The sequence below is a fragment of the Ranitomeya imitator genome, chromosome 4 (assembly GCF_032444005.1).
Source record: "Ranitomeya imitator isolate aRanImi1 chromosome 4, aRanImi1.pri, whole genome shotgun sequence".
Classification (NCBI taxonomy): Eukaryota; Metazoa; Chordata; class Amphibia; order Anura; family Dendrobatidae; genus Ranitomeya; species Ranitomeya imitator.
This window is the reverse complement of record NC_091285.1, coordinates 309,769,244-309,788,128: the sequence shown is the minus strand read 5'-3', so window position 1 is coordinate 309,788,128 and position 18,885 is coordinate 309,769,244.

Sequence of the window (18,885 nt, the reverse complement as noted above, 5' to 3'; positions counted from 1 at the left end):
GCCATACTATGAGGGGCCTTGTGCCAGTGCCAACTAGTGCCCCCCCCCCTGCTTGCTCAGGATCACAGCACTTGCAAAGTTGAAATACTTACCTCTCCCTGCTCCACCACATGGCGTATTCCGTGTTTCCTGGGCAAATGAAAATCTTGAGCTAGCCCTACCCCCCTACAACTTTAGCCAAATGACCCCCTGTTTTCAATGCCTAACTATTATTATAAAGTAAATTAAGATTGACAAGCTTAAAATATAAGAATTGATGTTTTTGGCATTAAAATGGGCACTGTAGGTGTTTTCCTGTCCTCCACTCACTGCCGACTTTGATTCCCCATTGACTTGCATTGGGTTTCGTGTTTCGGTCGGCCACCGACTTTTCGCAATAATCGGCCGGTTTCGCAAAACCCGACTAGATCCTAAAAAAGTAAAAGTCGCTCAACTCTACTTACCATACTTCAGTGTTATGATCAGGTGGCCTTGGAGCAGCATGAAATGACCTTCGCTGGAGCAGTGGTAACTTTACTGACCGCAAACCTTGATCCTATCACCGGAACTAGAAGTAGCCGTGGGGTGTGCCTAACCAGACCTAGACACCTCGACACAGCCTAAGGACTAAATATTCCTAAAGATGGAAATAGGAAAACTCTCTTGCCTCAGAGTAGATCCCCAAAGGATAGGTAGCCCCCCACAAATAATGACTGTGAGTAGGAGAGGAAAAGACACACGCAGACAGAAAACAGGGATAAGCAAAGGAGGCCACTTCTACCTAGATAGGAAAGGAAAGTACAGGATACTATGCGGTCAGCATAAAACACTACAAAATATCCACAGCAGAAAAATACAAAAACTCCACCACCTAACTAAAGATGTGGAGAGTATATCTGTGACTCCAGCGAGTCCAACTAGACTGAGAAAAACATCAGGCACAGTCTAGCAGGAACAAAAATAGAAACAAGATAAGCACAGAAAATAAACACACAGCAGTGTGTCTAAAAAATGAAGCAAACACTTATCTTAGCTGAATTGGCAGCAAGCAGGAGAGGCCAGGAAGAGGACCAACACTTCCAAAGGAACATTGACTAATGGCAAGGACTAATGAGTCCTGCACAGCTAAATACCCCAGTCAGAATTGCAATTAGCAGAAACACCTGTCCAAGACTGCTGCTCAGGAATAACTGCATTACCATCAACAACCACCGGAGGGAGCCCAGGAGCAGAATTCACAACACTTCAGCACCTGCAAAAAACATAAAATAATAAACCGTAAACTCCCTGTCCAACACAGTCCAATTAATAACGAGTGTCCCACGATGATCTCCCCTATAGAACAGTGACATCGGGTGACTTCACTTCACAGTTGTGCCCTGTCAGGTTTAATAAGTGGGATTTCTTGCCTAATAAATGGTGTTGGGACCATCAGTTGTGTTGTGCAGAAGTATGGTGGCTACAGAGCTGATAGTCCTACTGAATAGACTGTTAGAATTTGTATTATGGCAAGAAAAAAGCAGCTAAGTAAAGAAAAACGAGTGGCCATCATTACTTTAAGAAATGAAGGTCAGTTAGTCTGAAAAATTGGGAAAACTTTGAAAGTTTTCCCCAAGTGCAGTGGCAAAAACCATCAAGCCCTACAAAGAAACTGGCTCACATGAGGACCGCCCCAGGAAAGGAAGACCAAGAGTCACCTCTTCTTCTGAGGATAAGTATATCCGAGTCACCAGCCTCAGAAATCGCAGGTTAACAGCAGCTCAGATTAGAGACCAGGTCAATGTCACACAGAGTTCTAGCAGCAGACACATCACTACAACAACTATTAAGAGGAGACTTGTCAGCAGGCCTTCATGGTAAAATAGCTGCTAGGAAACCACTGCTAAGGACAGGCAACAAGCAGAAGAGACTTGTTTGGGCTAAAGAACATAAAGAATGGACATTGGACCAGTGGAAATCTGTGCTTTGGTCTGATGAGTCCAAATTTGAACGACGCAGAAAAGGTGAGCGGATGGACTCTACATGCCTGGTTTCCACCGTGAAGCATGGAGGAGGAGGTGTAATGGTGTGGGGGTGCTTTGCTGGTGACAATGTTGGGGATTTATTCAAAATTGAAGGCATACTGAACCAGCATGGCTACCACAGCATCTTGCAGCGGCATGCTATTCCATCCGGTTTGCGTTTAGTTGGACCATCATTTATTTTTCAACAGGACAATGACCCCAAATACACCTCCAGGTTGTGTAGGGGCTATTTGACAAAGAAGGAGAGTGATGGGGTGCTACGCCAGATGACCTGGCCTCTGCAGTCACCAGACCTGAACCCAATCAAGATAATTTGGGGTGAGCTAGACCACAGAGTGAAGGCAAAAGGGCCAACAAGTGCTAAGCATCTCTGGGAGCTCCTTCAAGATTGTTGGAAGACCATTCCCAGTGACTACCTCTTGATGCTCATCAAGAGAATGCCAAGAGTGTGCAAAGCAGTAATCAAAGCAAAAGGTGGCTACTTTGAAGAACTTTGAATATAAGACATAATTTCAGTTGTTTCACACTTTTTTGTTAAGTATATAATTCCACATGTGTTAATTCATAGTTTTGATGCCTTCAATGTGAATGTACAATTTTCATAGTCATGAAAATACAGAAAAATCTTGAAATGAGAAGGTGTGTCCAAACTTTTGGTCTGTACTGTATGTAGTATGTATGTAGTATGTTGTATGTATGTAGTATGTATGTAGTATTTTGCATGTATGTATGTAGTATGTATTTAGTATGTTGCATGCATGTATGTATGTATTATGTTGCATGTATGTATGTAGTATATAGTATGTTGTATGTATGTATGTATGTATGTAGTATCTATATAGTATGTATGTATGTATGTAGTATGTATGTAGTATGTTGTATGTATGTATGTAGTATGTATGTAGTATGTTGCATGTATGTGTGTAGTATGTATGTAGCATGTATGTAGTATATAACATGCTGTATGTATGTATGTAGTATGTATGTAGTATGTAGTATGTATGTTTGTGTTTTTTTACATTCAACACATTAGCTGGATGATGGGACTACTACTCTCCCATCATTTGCTAATGTGTCAATCACTGTCATTGTAACAGGCATAGCCCGATGGGACTTGTAGTCCCATTGGACAATGCCTGCACACAGACACAAAGACCCCTGAGAGGCTCATACAGACCCCCGGGAGGCCCGCACAGACCCCCGAGAGGCCTGTACAGGCCCCGGCAGGCCCGCACAGACCCCCAAGAGGCCCGTGCATGCCCCGGCAGGCCTGCACAGACCCCTGAGAGGCCCGTACAGGCCCCGGCAGACCCGCACACACCCCCGAGAGGCCACATACAGACCCCCGGCAGGCCCGCACAGACCCCCGAGAGGCCCATACAGGCTCCGACAGGCCCGCACAGACCCCTGAGAGGCCCGTACAGGCCCCGGCAGGCCCGCACAGACCTCCGAGAGGCCCGTACAGGCCCCAGCAGGCCCGCACAGACCCTTGAGAGGCCCATACAGGCCCCGGCAGGCCCGCACAGACCCCCGAGAGGCCCGTACAGGCCCCGGCAGGGCAAAGACAGGATGTGCAAGGAAATAAAGGGTTTGTTTTAATTCCAATATTTGTGTCCCTTTGACTTGCATTGGTTTCCTGTATCGGAATCGGCGATACCCGATATTTTTTGGGTATTGGTCCGATCCAATCTGATCTGATATTTCCCGATATCGGAAGGTATCGCTCAACACTAGTTCTGAGAGAACGCTGGCTGCCGGCCTGATAAAACTTCAAAGGAATGTGAGGTGAGCTCAGGCCACTCATCCATTTTGGAAGACCAAAATGTGAATGTGTTCAAATCCTCTCTAATGGTATTTATATTCAGTTCTAGATACTCCTGCACCATACTCTCCATTTTTTCACCATGTGTAAGACTTGGACTGTTGTGCTGGTGCAAACTGAGTGCTTCACTGCTGTCTTGAGGAAAAGCTCTCTTAAGGTTGTCTAACAGCGTGTTTCAATATTCTAGGCCTGTATGACAAAGAAGATATGCTACAAACAATTTGAAAGTCAGATGTCCCCTACTGTGTGACATTAGTAACAGAAGAACTTTTTGGATCTGGATCAGGCCCCTATAAAACACTAGATGATTCAAATAAATTTAAGGTCAGATGTCGTAACAGAAAAACTTTTTGGTGGCATCTGGGTCAGGCCTCAATAGCACACTAGATGATTCAAATAAATTGAAGGTCAGATGTCTCCTTCTGTCTGACATTAGTAACAGAAGAATGTTTCTGTGGCCTTTGGATGAGGCCTCTATAACACATTAGATGCTGCAAACAATTTGAAAGTGAGATGTCCCCTACTGTATGATGTTAGTAACAGAAAAAACATTTCTGTGGCATCTGGATCAGGCCTCTATAACTCATGAGATGTTACAAACTATTTGAAAATGAGATGTCCCCTACTGTATGATGATAGTAACAGAAAAATCTTTCTGTGGCCTATGGATCAGGCCTCTATAACACAGTAGATGCTACAAACAATTTGAAAAACAGATGTCCCGTACTGTATGACTTTAGCAACAGATGGATTTTTCTGTGGCCTCTGAATCAGATCTCGATAACAAACTAGATGCTACAAACCATTTGAAACTCAGATGTCCCCTACTGTATGACGTTAGAAACAGAAGATTTTTTTGATGGCGTCTAGATCAGGCCTCTGTAACACACTAGATGCTACAAACAATTGGAAAGTAAGATGTCCCCTACTGTATGACGTTAGTAACAGAAGAATTTGTGGTGGCCTCTGGATTAGGCTTCTATAACACACTAGACGCAACAAACAATTTGAAAGTCAGATGTCCCATACTGTATGACGTTAGTAACAGAAGAATGTTCATGTGGCCTCTGGATCAGGCCTCTATAAAAAACTAGATACTACAACCAATTTGAGAGTGAGATGTCCCCTACTGTATGATGTTAGTAACAGAATAATTTTTTGGCGGCCTCTGCTTCACACCTCTATAACACACTAGATGCTACAAAGAAGTAGAACGTGAGATGCCCACTACTGTATAACATTAGTACCAGACTATTTTTTCTGTGGCCTCTGGATGAGGCCTCTATAACACACTAGATGCAACAAACAATTTGAAAGATGTACCTACTGTATGACGTTAGTAAAAGAAGAAGTTTTGGGTGGCATCTAGATCAGGCATCGATAACACACTAGATGCTACAAACAATTTGAGATTGAGAAGTCCCCTACTGTATGATGTCAGTGACATAAGAATTTTCTTGGTGGCATCTGGATCAGGCTTTTATAACACACTAAATGCTACAAACAATTTAAAAGTCAGTTGTACCCTACTGTTTGATGTTAGTAATAGAATAATTTTTCATTTTTTCATTGGCCTCTGCATCATGCCTCAATAATACACTAGATGCTACAAGCAATGGGAAAGTGAGATGTCCACCACTGTATGACGTTAGTAACAGAAGAATTTTTGTTTTGGCCTCTGGATCCGGCCTCTATAAAACACTAGCTGCTAGACAATTGGATAGTAAGATATCCCCTACTGTATGACGTTTAGCAACAGAAAACATCTTTTGGTTATGTGCAAGAGATCTGCAGACAGCTTAATTTAGACAAACAAAATGACAAAGTGGAGACCAGCAGGTATAACTTTTTGCAACAGAAAAATTATATATTTTTTAAAATGTGCAATTGGTCTGCAGACAGTTTCTTATCACCACAGCACTAAATGACAAGGTGGGATACAGCAGGCTGTTTCACATTTAGCTAGTGAATAGTGTTGAGCGATACCGTCCGATACTTGAAAGTATCGGTATCGGATAGTATCGGCCGATACCCGAAAAATATCGGATATCGCCGATACCGATATCCGATACCAATACAAGTCAATGGGACATCAAGTATCGGAATGTATCCTCATGGATCCCAGGGTCTGAAGGAGAGGAAACTCTCCTTCAGGCCCTGGGATCCATATTAAAGTGTAAAATAAAGAATTAAAATAAAAAATATTGTTATATTCACCTCTCCGGCGGCCCCTGGACATCAGCGGGAGGATCCGGCGTCCGGCACGGCTTCTTTCTTCAAAATGCGCGCCTTCAGGACCTGTGGAATGACGTCCCGGCTTCTGATTGGTCGCGTGCCGCCCATGTGACCGCCACGCGACCAATCAGAAGCCGCGACGTCATTCCTCAGGTCCTAAAAGGCGCTCATTCTAGGACTTTAGCTGAGGAATGACGTCGCGGCTTCTGATTGGTCGGGTGGCGGTCACATGGGCGGCACGCGACCAATCAGAAGCCGGGACGTCATACCACAGGTCCTGAAGGCGCGCATTTTGAAGAAAGAAGCCGTGCCGGACGCCGGATCCTCCCGCTGATGTCCAGGGGCCGCCGGAGAGGTGAATATAACAATATTTTTTATTTTAATTCTTTATTTTACACTTCCGATACCGATACCCGATATCACAAAAATATCGGATCTCGGTATCGGAATTCCGATACCGCAAGTATCGGCCGATACCCGATACTTGCGGTATCGGAATGCTCAACACTACTAGTGAATAAAAAGGATTTAGAACACTATACTGTGCATGGAGCACAATGGAAGCAGTGTACAACTCACTTGTAGGATATGTGCCCTGGTGGCTTTGTTTGTCTGTGGACCTCAGTAATGGGAAAAACAAATGCTGTAATGTCAATTTCAGAGCCACACTGAACAGTAGCTAGCTAAACTATCTGACTGACAAACAACCGCCTAACTAGCTAGTTAAAATCTTGCTGCTAACAATGCCAGTTTCAGGAGCAGCCTCTTTGCACTGTTACAGTGTCAAAATCGTGCTAAAACAACATGTCTGCTCTTTATATGGAGAGGGACATGTGATTTCAGCAGGCAATGACACAAGCCGTTGTATCAGGACATTGTGCATTTTCCTGTGCCTTGATTGGCTAGCTGCAATGTGCACACATAAAGTTAGGGGAAAAAAATAATGTTTACGAGAATGCCACACCTCTTAACTCTGCAAACCCACTCCCCTCATCAAGCACATGAAAATGCTCATGATGCACCACCATTATCATTGCTAAAGTGCTGAAAATGCTTTTGTGGCAACACAAATATTTCCCTGCACTTTTTACTGAATGTTACCAACTTTTTCAGATTTTATAAAATTTTGCTTGTGTTTCTGATCAGAAATCCAAATGTGCTATATTCATGCTGAATTTATGTTTGGCGATTGATTTCTGAATAGGGTTGATCGATCAACCTAAAAATCGGATCGGAAAGGATCAGTCTGATCACACTTGAAAATCGGCAATCAGGAATTCCAATTTCCGATCCTCTTTGAAGTCAATGGGAATAAAAAATTGGAATTCCTAAAACACCTATTTTACATTTTGGTGTTTTCTAAATGACTAAAAACGCCAAAATAACATGTAGAATTGGTAATCGGAGGCAGCGGAGCCAGAGAAATCAAACAATAATGGGCACAAGTACTGTTTTTAGTATGAATAGCCGTTATAATGGGGCACATTTGGTCTACGGGTCAAAATAATAACGTAATGCTTGGCAAACTCTTTGGAATTTACTTTTTCTTCATTCATTTCATTTTATTCTTCAACGGTGGGCACGGCGTTGTAGATACCATTATCACGCCTGGGGCTCTCCCAGGCTGAGGTGCCTGCTTCGCTCTTTTTTCCTCTAAGATCAAGGGCAAAAACGATTCTTAAATGATTGTCTGTCGCTTCCGATGCAATCTATGCCTGAGATGCAGGGAGGCCATACACTGGAACCAGTGGGGAAAACCACAAAATTCACTATGGATACTGATGACCCGAAATCACACCAACATCTTTCTGACCCACGTCGCACATGGCAAGATGCTGGAAGGCTCTAGTCTACAGCTAACGTCCAGTCACCACAGTCAATAAAAATGTTGAAGAGATCTAAAGCTGTGCACCACAATCCAAAATAGAGTGTGCTGTAGCAAGAGTCCTGCCTACATTTTTGTCTGCACATCATTCCGCGGCATCAGCATTGATGCCATGTTTGCTGTTCCTTGCCCTGGGTACAATAAATGGTACCGAGTTCTACCCACTATTAATTTCAAATTTTTTTTTGTTACCTTTCAGCCTTCTTTTTAAAATAGCTCATTCTGATAGCTTTTTAAAGAAAATGTGTTTATTGTTAAAAAAAAATAATTTAGCTTGCCCTATTCCTCTGTTGTGTCGGAGTAGGTTTAAATATAAGAACTTTGCATGGTTTAGCGACATTTGAAAAATACACCTACTGGGAGGCCTGTCTCAGGCGACTCTCACCGGGAGGTGTCCCCATTCAGCTTGCCCCGCAGCAGCAGGGAGTCTCCAGGGGTACCACGAGGAGGAATGGACTCACCCCCATATACTGTTTCATCTTCTTCTGCTTAGACTTATTTTTTTCTTCTTCTGCATTTTATCATTCTGATTATTCTTATTCTGCTTATTTTTTTCCTGGTCTTATGGTATCTGGTTCTTCTGGTTCTGGTGCTTTGGGTACTGGTGCTTCTGGTTCTTCCATTTCCTAAACCTTTGCTTCATATTCTTCTTCCTCTGGTTCTTCTTCTTCTGGGTCTTTTCCTCTTGTACCGGTTCTTCTTCCGCTTCTTGTTCCTCTGGTTCTTCTTCCTCTGGTTCCGGTTCTTCTTCTTCCTCTGGTTCTTCTTCCACTTGTTTCGGTTCTTCTTCCGGTTCTTCTTCTTCCTCTGGTTCTGGTTCTTCTTCTTCCTCTGGTTCTGGTTCTTCTTCTTCTAGTTCTTGTTCTTCTTCTTTTGGTACTTGTATTTATTATTGTAATTTGTGAAGCATGTAGTTCAGGTGCACAGTGGAACAGCAAGAAGTACCAGTGTCCGAAAGCACATTCATGGACCAGCTGATGTTAATGGAACCCGGATACACAGTAGAAGGAACCTGTGGCAAAGACATTATCGAGAACCAGCTGGTGGTGCTGGGACTCTGTTATTAAGCAGAAGGTATAAGTGCCATTGGTACTAGCGAGAACCATCTGGTGCTGCTTGAATCCTGTTACTAAGCAGAAGATATAAGTGCCATTGGCACTATCGAGAACCATCTGGCAGTTCTGGAACTCATATTGCACTGCAGGGTTAACATGTGTTACTAACCCCCAAAATAAAGGACAGCTTCTGTTACTGGAACCCGGAGCCACAGCAGGAGCCCCCTGGACTACCTGCACTCTGGAGACCCAGCTAACTCTACTGGGGCACAGAGCAGAAGCAGATAAAGTTGTGCATCTCCCCGATTACCAGTCTACGTTACCGGAAGCCGGAGAAAAGCTAGGAGGCAACTGTCCTTCCGGCACTCATGAGAACTGGCTAACAGAGGAAACAGCCCAGGGCAACACTGGTGTTGAGGCCCAGTGGTACAGGATTCATTGTAGGTGGACATGAGAATTTGAATTGACAGTAGCACAGCCAGAGTCCAGCTTGCGTTGCTGAACCCTGACAACACAGCAGCGGGTGTTCACTGTGCTACTGACACTTCCGAGCAACAGCTGATGGTGCGGAAGCCAAGGTGGACTGGAGCATTTGTAGGTGGACTGGAGTATTTGTAGGTGGACTGGAGTGTCTGATTTGCCAGTGGCACAGCCAGAATAAGCCTTGCGGTGCTGAACCCTGCAAACAAAGCAGTGGTTGTTCACTGTGTGACTGACACTTCTGAGCAACAGCTGACAGTGCTGAAGCCCAGGTGGGCTGATCAATCTAGTGGTGCCAGAGGGCCAAGTGTGGACCTGGAGATTGTTGCTAGACATGTGTTTATTCAGTCTCATCTAGCGCAGGGCTTGCAAGGTCTGGCGAGATCCAGGCCTGGTTCATCTTTATAAAAGTTAGGCGGTCAATGTTATCAGTGGATTGGCGCTTGTGTTGGTCTGTTAAGACTCCACCAGCGGCGCTAAAGACACGCTCCGATAACACACTGGCAGTGGGGCAGGCCAGCACCTCCAAGGCATAATGGCTAAGCTCTGGCCATATATCAAACTTGGAGACCCAAAACTTAAAGGGGGCAGAACCATCCTGGGACATAGTGACATGGCTGGACATGTAGTGTGCCACCATCAGACGGTAATGCTGCGTCCTGCTGAGTGGAACCATATGGGATGGTGCATGACGTGGTTGCGGGCACACAATACTTTGCCACATTTTGGCAAGACTGGCCTGGCCTTCTGCAGAGGTGCTGCTCCTGCTCTGTGGATGGCTTCCTCCCTGTCCTGGAGGCACTGAGCTGCCATGTGAAACACTCGAAGTAGTCCTCTCAGGTGGAAATGAGGACATCATCGAATGTACCAGTGTGTCTTGGAACTATTACATTTTATGATCCCGGATCAACGGTGTTATCAGGGTTTTTAGGTTGTCCCGGTAGCGAGGATCCAGGAGGCTTGCCACCCAGTAATCATCAGTGCTGAAAATGCGAGCGATACGACGGTCGTTTCGAAGGCACTGCAGCATGAAATCACTCATGTGTTGCAGACTGAAAACTGGCCACACCCCACTGTCCCCTGCTTTAGGCATACTCTCTGTCTCTTCTGCATCCCACCATCCTCACCATAAATGATGACTACCAGTGTGCGGTGTACCATCCTCCTCTGGCCATACTACTTCCTCCTCCAATTCTTCCTCCTCCTCTTCATCAAAAAGTGTCCCCTGTCTGGACCTTTGTGAGTTGCCGTGTTGCTTGGCTAACAACCCACACGTAGAGCTGTGGGTAGACTATCCCGATACAGAAGGCATTGTCAGCATTTGTTCCTCCTCCTCCTCCTCGTCCAAAACTGCATCCCTGATCTCTAGCATAGTTTTTTCAAGGAGGCATATGAGGGGTACAGTGATGCTGACTATGGCATCATCCGCGTTCGACATCAGAGTGAAATCATGAAAGGGCCGCAAAACACAGCAGATGTCCTTCATTTAAGCCCACTCGGCACATGTGAAGTGTCGCCTGCGAGCTGTGCAACTCGTTTGCCCCTGATGCAGCTGGAATTCCATAACTGCCTGCTGCTGCTCACACAACCTCTCCAGCATATGCAACTTGGAATTCCACCTAGTGCGGACATCACATATGAGGCGGTGTTCAGGCAGGTTAAATCTTAGCTGCAGAGCTGCAATGTGCGCTTTGTGTACACTCGAACGGTGCAAATGAGCGCACTCACCATGGACCTTGTGCAGAAGATCTTCAAGATCCGGATAGCTTTTAAGAAAACTCTGCACGACCAAATTTAACACATGTGCCAGCATGGGATGTGAGTCAGATTGTCTAGACCAAGAGCTGCCACAAGGTTTTGCCCATTATCACACACCACCATACCTGGCTGGAGGTTGAGCGGCCCAAACCACTGGTCGCTCTGCTGCTTGATGGCATTCCACAGCTGCTCTGCAGTGTGGCTTGTATCCCCCAAACTAATTAATTTCAACACGGCCTGTTGACGTTTGGCCACGGCAGTGGTCAAGTTGGTCGTGTCAGTGGACGGTTCACCAATCATTGTGGATGTAGATGGTGCCAACTGCTGTGCGGAGGAATCTGAGGAAATGGAGTAGGAGGAAGAGGCAATGCGAACGGACAATCATTGTGCAAAAAAAAATACGCACTTCCGATTTCCGATCACATTCAAAGATTGGAATCGGGATTCGGAATTCCGATCATACTGAAAATCGGTATAATTCCGATTTTACATGATCGGATCAAGCAATCCTATTTCTGAACAAATTCACTCATCATCACTATTACCTAGCAGCTTTGATAAGGCGATTCTCATTGCTGGAAAACTCTATAATGTGAATCGTCTCCTAGGTTGAAGCCTGCATTTGTGTGGACAGATAGGATTCTGCTATGATTAATACCACCAGAGGCTGATGGATGGAGAGCTCAGTCCGAGAGCCTATGCATACAAATAAGACTGACTATTACTTCCAAGCAGAAACCAGATGTGTACACTGGTGTGAGCTAAGAGTAGCCACCTTCAAATATAACCATCAAATAAAGTTGCACTGAAAACATTAAATATATGATATATGAATTGCAATACTGCTCTAGAAAATAGAAAAAATTGAGATTGCTTAGATCATAAATTAACCAATTCATGTGTACCAAGCAGCTGCGATAAAGCGATTCTCATTGCTAGGAACCAGCTTTCGGAAACCGTCTGTATCCACCAGGGGGAAAAGCAGCATTTCTGTGGCCAAGATGGTGGAGTTCAAGCTCTTAGGTTTGGTGTGTGTAGGAGGATACATTGTTTTATGTGACCACAAATGCAGGACCAAGGGCTGACTGCTGTAATGAGAGAGGGTGGAGTAGGGTGAACAAACTGCTGGACTGTGAGTGTGGTATGCACTGTGAAACAAAAACAACAGGCATCTTTATTTCCATAACAGCAGAGGGGCTTTCACTCACTCCGACTGTAGGGGTGAACAAGTGGAGGTTTTGCGTGCCGGAAACCTCTGTGAGGACACTTACCAAGATGACAGTGGTGGGAGAAGCAGCAGATGTGATTGATTGGACAGTCAGGAGTTGGTGTGGGCTGTTAGTCAGCATTTTAGCGCAGTGAAATTCCAACACTAATACATGTTGATCGTGCATGTGCTGGTTCATGCATGTAGCAGTCAAATTTTTGCCTCTACTGAGTCATTTTTTGCAAAGTTGGCAGATAACTTAAGTTGGGTCATCCTTTGTGGTCTCAAAAAACGCCAGGCTAGGGCACCCTTGCTTCCCCTTCAAACTGCAGACCAGTGACCACTGCTTGCCACAGCCAGGAAAAAAAATACCAAGTGTGGCAAAATTGCAAAAAAGTGCAATTCCCCAAATTATTATTTTTTTTACCATGTTCACCAAATGCTAAAACGGACCTCACCTTATTCTCCAGGTCATTACGAGTTTATAGATACCAAACATCTATAGGTTCTTTTTTATTTAAGTGGTGAAAAAAAATGTAAGAGTTTGTTAAAAAGAAATTTTTTTTTAGCATTTTCCGAGACCCATAGCATCTTCATTTTTCGTTATATGGGCTGGGTGAGGGCTTATTTTTTGCATGCCGAGCTGATGTTTTTAATGATGCAGTTCTAATTTAGATACCATCTTTTGCTCACCATTTTAATGCAACATTGTGGTGACCAAAAAACGTAATTCTGGCATTTTTTTTTTCACTACGCCGTTTACCAATCAGATTAATTATTTTTATATCTTGATAGATCAGGACGAGTGAACGTTGTGATACCAAATTTGTGTATTTTTATTTTTCTTAATTGTTTTATTTTAAATGGGGCGAAAAGGAGGTGATTTGAACTTTTATATTTTTTATTTTTTTATATTTTTAAAACTTTTTTAAACTTTTCACTTGATTCAATTGTATTCATGGGAGACTAAAAGCTTTGATCTTCTGATCGCCTCTGCTACACAGATGAGATGATCAGATCGCCTGTGTGTGACAGAAATGCTCACTTGCTATGAGCACCAACCTCTGGGATGTGCGCATAGCAAATGGGCAATGATAACCACAGGGGTCTGCTGCAGACCCTGGGTTGTCGTGCCAAACCATCGGCGACCCACAGTCATGTGACATGGGCACCAATGGGTGGAATTAGAGACAGGCTTCCCTCATGATCCCATTAAAAGTCACTGTCACAGATTGACAGCAACATTTAACAGGTTAACAGCCCCAAGTGGATCGCGAATCCACCTGCGGCTGTTAGGGGCACATGTCAGCTGTTCGAAAGAGCTGACATGTGCCAGGAAATATGTGGGCTCAGCACCAGAGCACACATCAAAGTGAGAGACATGACTTGTGCAGTACATGTACAGTGCATGTTGTTAAGGGGTTAATTATGAGAACAAAAGGAATAGCAGTCAGTTGCTCCTCTGACCTCCACCCATCCCCTCCCCTCATAAAACATGCCTCCTCATTCATCATACAGCACTAGTATCCTAGCCAAACTCCTAACAAAAACATTAGTGGAAAAGCGATCATTTACCGAACTGTAGCCGAATTTTGCCAACTTTGAGGGAAAATATTCAAATGATCTATGTTCATGCCAAATTTAAGATTGGCTAACATTTTCAGAACAAGATCGCTCATCTCTATAAAGGAATATGAGAAATTCAGAACATAGTGACTGTATCCACACATGGCAAAGACGTCTGAGGCACAGGCATCTAGTAAGCATTAAAGAACTGCAAAAACAACTTGAGAACAGATTTTATAATATCTCTTGTTCAAATACTGTAAAATGTGAATGCTGCTTTAAATCAAAGGCAACATGAGCAGCACTTTCTAAAGAAGGTTGGACCACATGACTATTTGACTTAATAGAAAGGGATATATGTGGTCCAATAAAACTGCAATCAGGATTAGGTGAGTATAATATATATTTTTTATGTGACTGGTCTGTGGCACCATCATTCCAAATTATATGTATAAAGGGGTGTGAGATCATCATGCTATAACAAATGGGGCTTAGGGGCCTTCATACTTTATATATAATGGGCTGTAGGGCCATCATGCATCCCCAGATCATCACCGATCCTCCACCAAATTTCACAGTGGGAGCAAGACTTGTATGCCTCTCCAGGTCTCCATCTAACCATTAGAAGACCAGGTGTTGGGCAAAGCTGAAAATTAGACTCATCAGAGAAGATTACCTTACTCCAGTTCTCTATGGTCCAATCTAGGGTTGAGCGACTTTTACTTTTATAGGATCGGGTCGGGTTTCACGAAACCCGACTTTCTCAAAAGTCGGGTCGAGTGAAATCGGCCGATCCTATAGAAAAGTCGGGGTCGGGGTCGGCCGAAACACGAAACCCAATGCAGTGCAATGGGATACTATGGTTCCCAGGGTCTGAAGGAGAGGAAACTCTCCTTCAGGCCCTGGGATCCATATTGAAGTGTAAAATAAAGAATTAAAATAAAAAATATTGCTATACTTACCCTCTGACGCGCCCTGGTACTAACCGGCAGCCTTCCTTCCTTAGAATCAGCACGTGAAGGACCTTAGATGACGTCGCGGCTTGTGATTGGTCGCGCGACTGTCCATGTGACCGCTCACGCGACCAATCACAAGCCGCGACGTCATCTAAGGTCCTTCACGAGCTGATTCTAAGGAAGGAAGGAAGGCTGCCGGTTAGTACCAGGGCGCGTCAGAGGGTAAGTATAGCAATATTTTTTATTTTAATTCTTTATTTTACACTTAAATATGGATTCCGATACCGATTTCTGATATTGCAAACATATCGGAACTCAGTATCGGAATTCCGATACCAGATTCAGAAGATTGCCGACCTCATGGCCGACCCCACACAGGGGTCGGGTCGGGTTTCATGAAACCCGACTTTACCAAAAGTCGGCGACTTCTGAAAATGGCCAACCCGTTTCGCTCAACCCTAGTCCAATCCTTATGGTCTTTGGCAAACTTCAGCCTGGCTCTCCTTTGCTTCTCATTGATGATTTTTCTCTAGTTTTATGTGACTTGAGCCCAGCCTCTAGTAGATTGTTACGAACTGTTCTTACCTTGCACTTCACCCCAGCTGCCATTTGCCATTCCTTTTGTACGTCACTTGTTGTCATCCTGCGGTTGTTGAGGGACATCCAAATATGATCATGGTCATCCCGGTGGTGGTTTTCTCCCTTTGCCGGTCAGTAGATTTGTTGTCCCCAATGTCTGCTCCTTGACCTTGTTGTAATGGACTGCCATATTAGAAATGTTAAGGATGGAGGACACTCACTGTATCCCTCTGCTAGTGAAGCCAGAATTGAGCCCTTCTTTTCCTCACTGAAGACTTTTCTTTTCAACTCCTTTGACATTGTTAAAAGTTATTTTTTCATTCCTATTACTTTTGGAATATTACTAGTACTTGTTTGCCATCCAGCTTGAACTATTGCAATAGGATTGTGAACAACACCGCAGAGTTTTTAATACTTTCCATCGTTAAATAAGATTTGGTTTAGGTGATCACCAATTCAGAAGCACATTAAGTAGAATGAGGTGGGAATTCAATTGTCACTGGAATGGAATGGCTGTCAGACATGTAGAGAAGCTAATTTTTATAAAACTGTGCAGTGGTCTCTTAATATTTGCCAGAGATGTATATTGGGCTGTGTGGCCATCATAATATTTATAATGGGCTGTGGAGCCATCATACTATATATAATAGGGCTATGGTTCTATTATACTATATATATATTGGGCTGTGGGGTGCATCTTGCCATAAGTAATAGGCTGAGGGACGTGATGCTATGTATAATGGACTGTGGGACAATCATATTATATATAATGGGATGTGGGGCCATCATAGTGTATAATTGGGCTAAGGGGCTATCATACTATATATTAGGAACTGTGGGTGCCATCTTACTATGTATAATGGGCTGTGGTACCATAATACTATATAAAATGGCCTATGGGCCATCATGCTATATATATTGGGCTGTGGGCCCATCGTATTATATATAATTGGCCGTGGGGACATCATACTATATATAATGTGCTGTGGGTCCATCATGCTATATATAATGGGCTGAAGGGCTTTCATAGAATATATAGTGGGGCTAAGGTGGAAGAAGTCAGTGACGAAGCGTGCATTGGGGTGAGAGGACGTCATTCCAGGCTCCAGATTGCAAGGTAAATCGGTCTATTACCGTGGGCACAGTCCTTAATATGGCCTGAGGTTATTTGTTTGGTTGGTCTTCTCACTAGTAGATATCACCTTACAACTTTTTGGGCCATCCTATTATACAGTACAACTGAATGAAATATTTCAGCTACAAATCTTTATTAATTACATAGTGGAATGTGTTAAGAACAATAAAAATCAAAAATTATCAATGTAAATCAAAATGAATATCCCATGGAGGTCTGGATTTGGAATGATACTCAAAATCAAAGTGGAAAATCAAATTACAGGCTGATCAAACTTCAGTGGAAATGCCTCAAGACAGGAAAATGATGTTCAGTTGTGTGTGTGTTGCCTTCATGTGCCTGTATGACCTCCCTACATGCCTGAGACCTGGACTAAAGCATCCACCAACTCCTGGACAGTCTGTGTTTCAACGTGACGTTGGTGGATGGTGCGAGACATGATGTCCAGGATGTGTTCAATTGGATTAAGGTCTGGGTAATGGGCAGGCCAGTCCATAGCTTCAATGCCTTCATCTTGCAGGAACTGCTGACACACTCCAGCCACATGAGGTCTGGTATTGTCCTGTATTAGGAGGAACTCAGAGCCAACCGCAACAGCATATGGTCTCACAAGGGGTCTGAGGATCTCATCTCAGTACCTAGTGGCAGTCAGGCTACCTCTGGCGAACACATGGAGGGCTGTGCGGCCCTCCAAAGAAATGCCTCCCCACACCATTACTGAACCACTGCCAAACCGGTCATGCAGAAGGATGTTGCAGACAGCAGATCGCTCTACATGTCGTCTCCAGATTCTGTCATATCTGTCACATGTGCTCAGTGTGAACCTGCTTTCATCTGTGAAGAGCACAGGGTGCCAGTGGCAAATTTGCCAATCCTGGTGTTCTGTGGCAAATGCCAAACTTCCTGCACGGTGTTGGGCTGTGAGCACAACCCCCATCTGTGGATGTCGGGCACTCAGGCCATCCTCATAGAGTTGGTTTCTAACCGTTTGTGCAGACACATGCAGATTTGTTGGCTTACTGGAGGTCATTTTGCAGGGCTCTGGCAGTGCTCCTCCTGTTCCTCCTTGATCAAAGGCTGAGGTAGCAGTCATGCTGCTGGGTTGTTGTCCTCCTACTCCCCCCTCTTCATCTCCTGGTGTACTGGCCTGTCTTTCAGTTGTGCCTCCTGCCTCTGGACACTATGCTGAAAGACACAGCAAACCTCTTTCCACAGCTCGCAATGATGAGCCATCCTGGATGAGCTGCACTACCTGAGCCACTTGTGTGGGTTGTAGAGTCCGTCTCATGCTACCACGAGTGTGAAAGCACAACCAACATTCAAAAGTGACCAAAATATCAGCCAGAAAGCATTGGTACTGAGATGTGGTCTGTGGTCCCCACCTGCAGAACCCTTCCTTTATTGAGTGTGTCTTGATAATTGCCAATAATTTTCATCTGTTGTCTACTTCATTTGCACAATAGCATGTGAAATTGATTGTCAAACAGTGTTGCTTCCTAAGTGGACAGTTTGATTTCACAGAAGTTTAATTTACTTGGAGTAATATTCTGTTGTTTAATTGTTCCCTTTATTTTTTGTGAGCAGTGTATATAGAAGGGCCATTTTATTATATATGGAGGGGATGTGGCGCCATCATGCTATATGCAGAGGGGCTATGGTGGCATACTGTTATATATGGAGGGACTGAGGGGCCATCGTATTATATATAGAGAGACAGAGGAGGCATCATATTCTATATTTAGGAACAGAGGGGTCATTTAACTATACGCAGAGGGGTTGTGGGTCAGTTATATTATATATAGAGGGGCCATCATAAAAGGTCTGAGGGCCATCATACTATATGCAAAGAGGATGTGGGGGACCTCACACTATATATAGGGTGTTAGGGCTAGCGTAAAGCACCAAATAATAAGATAGAATAAGGTGCGTTCGCAGCCCGGGGTCCACCGTGCAGAGATGGAACCTGCTGCCAAGTAATGACAGACTATATGGCGGTACAATGTGAATACACACACGGGTTAACTTCACCCTGTGTGAAGGAAGCAAACCCTGTTGCATCACAGGGCCGCAGTACCGCACGTAACAAAACTAATAATTAAATAGCACGAGAGTGCGAACTGTGCCGTACTGGTGGACGCCACTAACCACCCTGACTTGGGTTAAAGAAGAGCTCTAATGGTGAGTGGCACCATACTGGCGGTCAC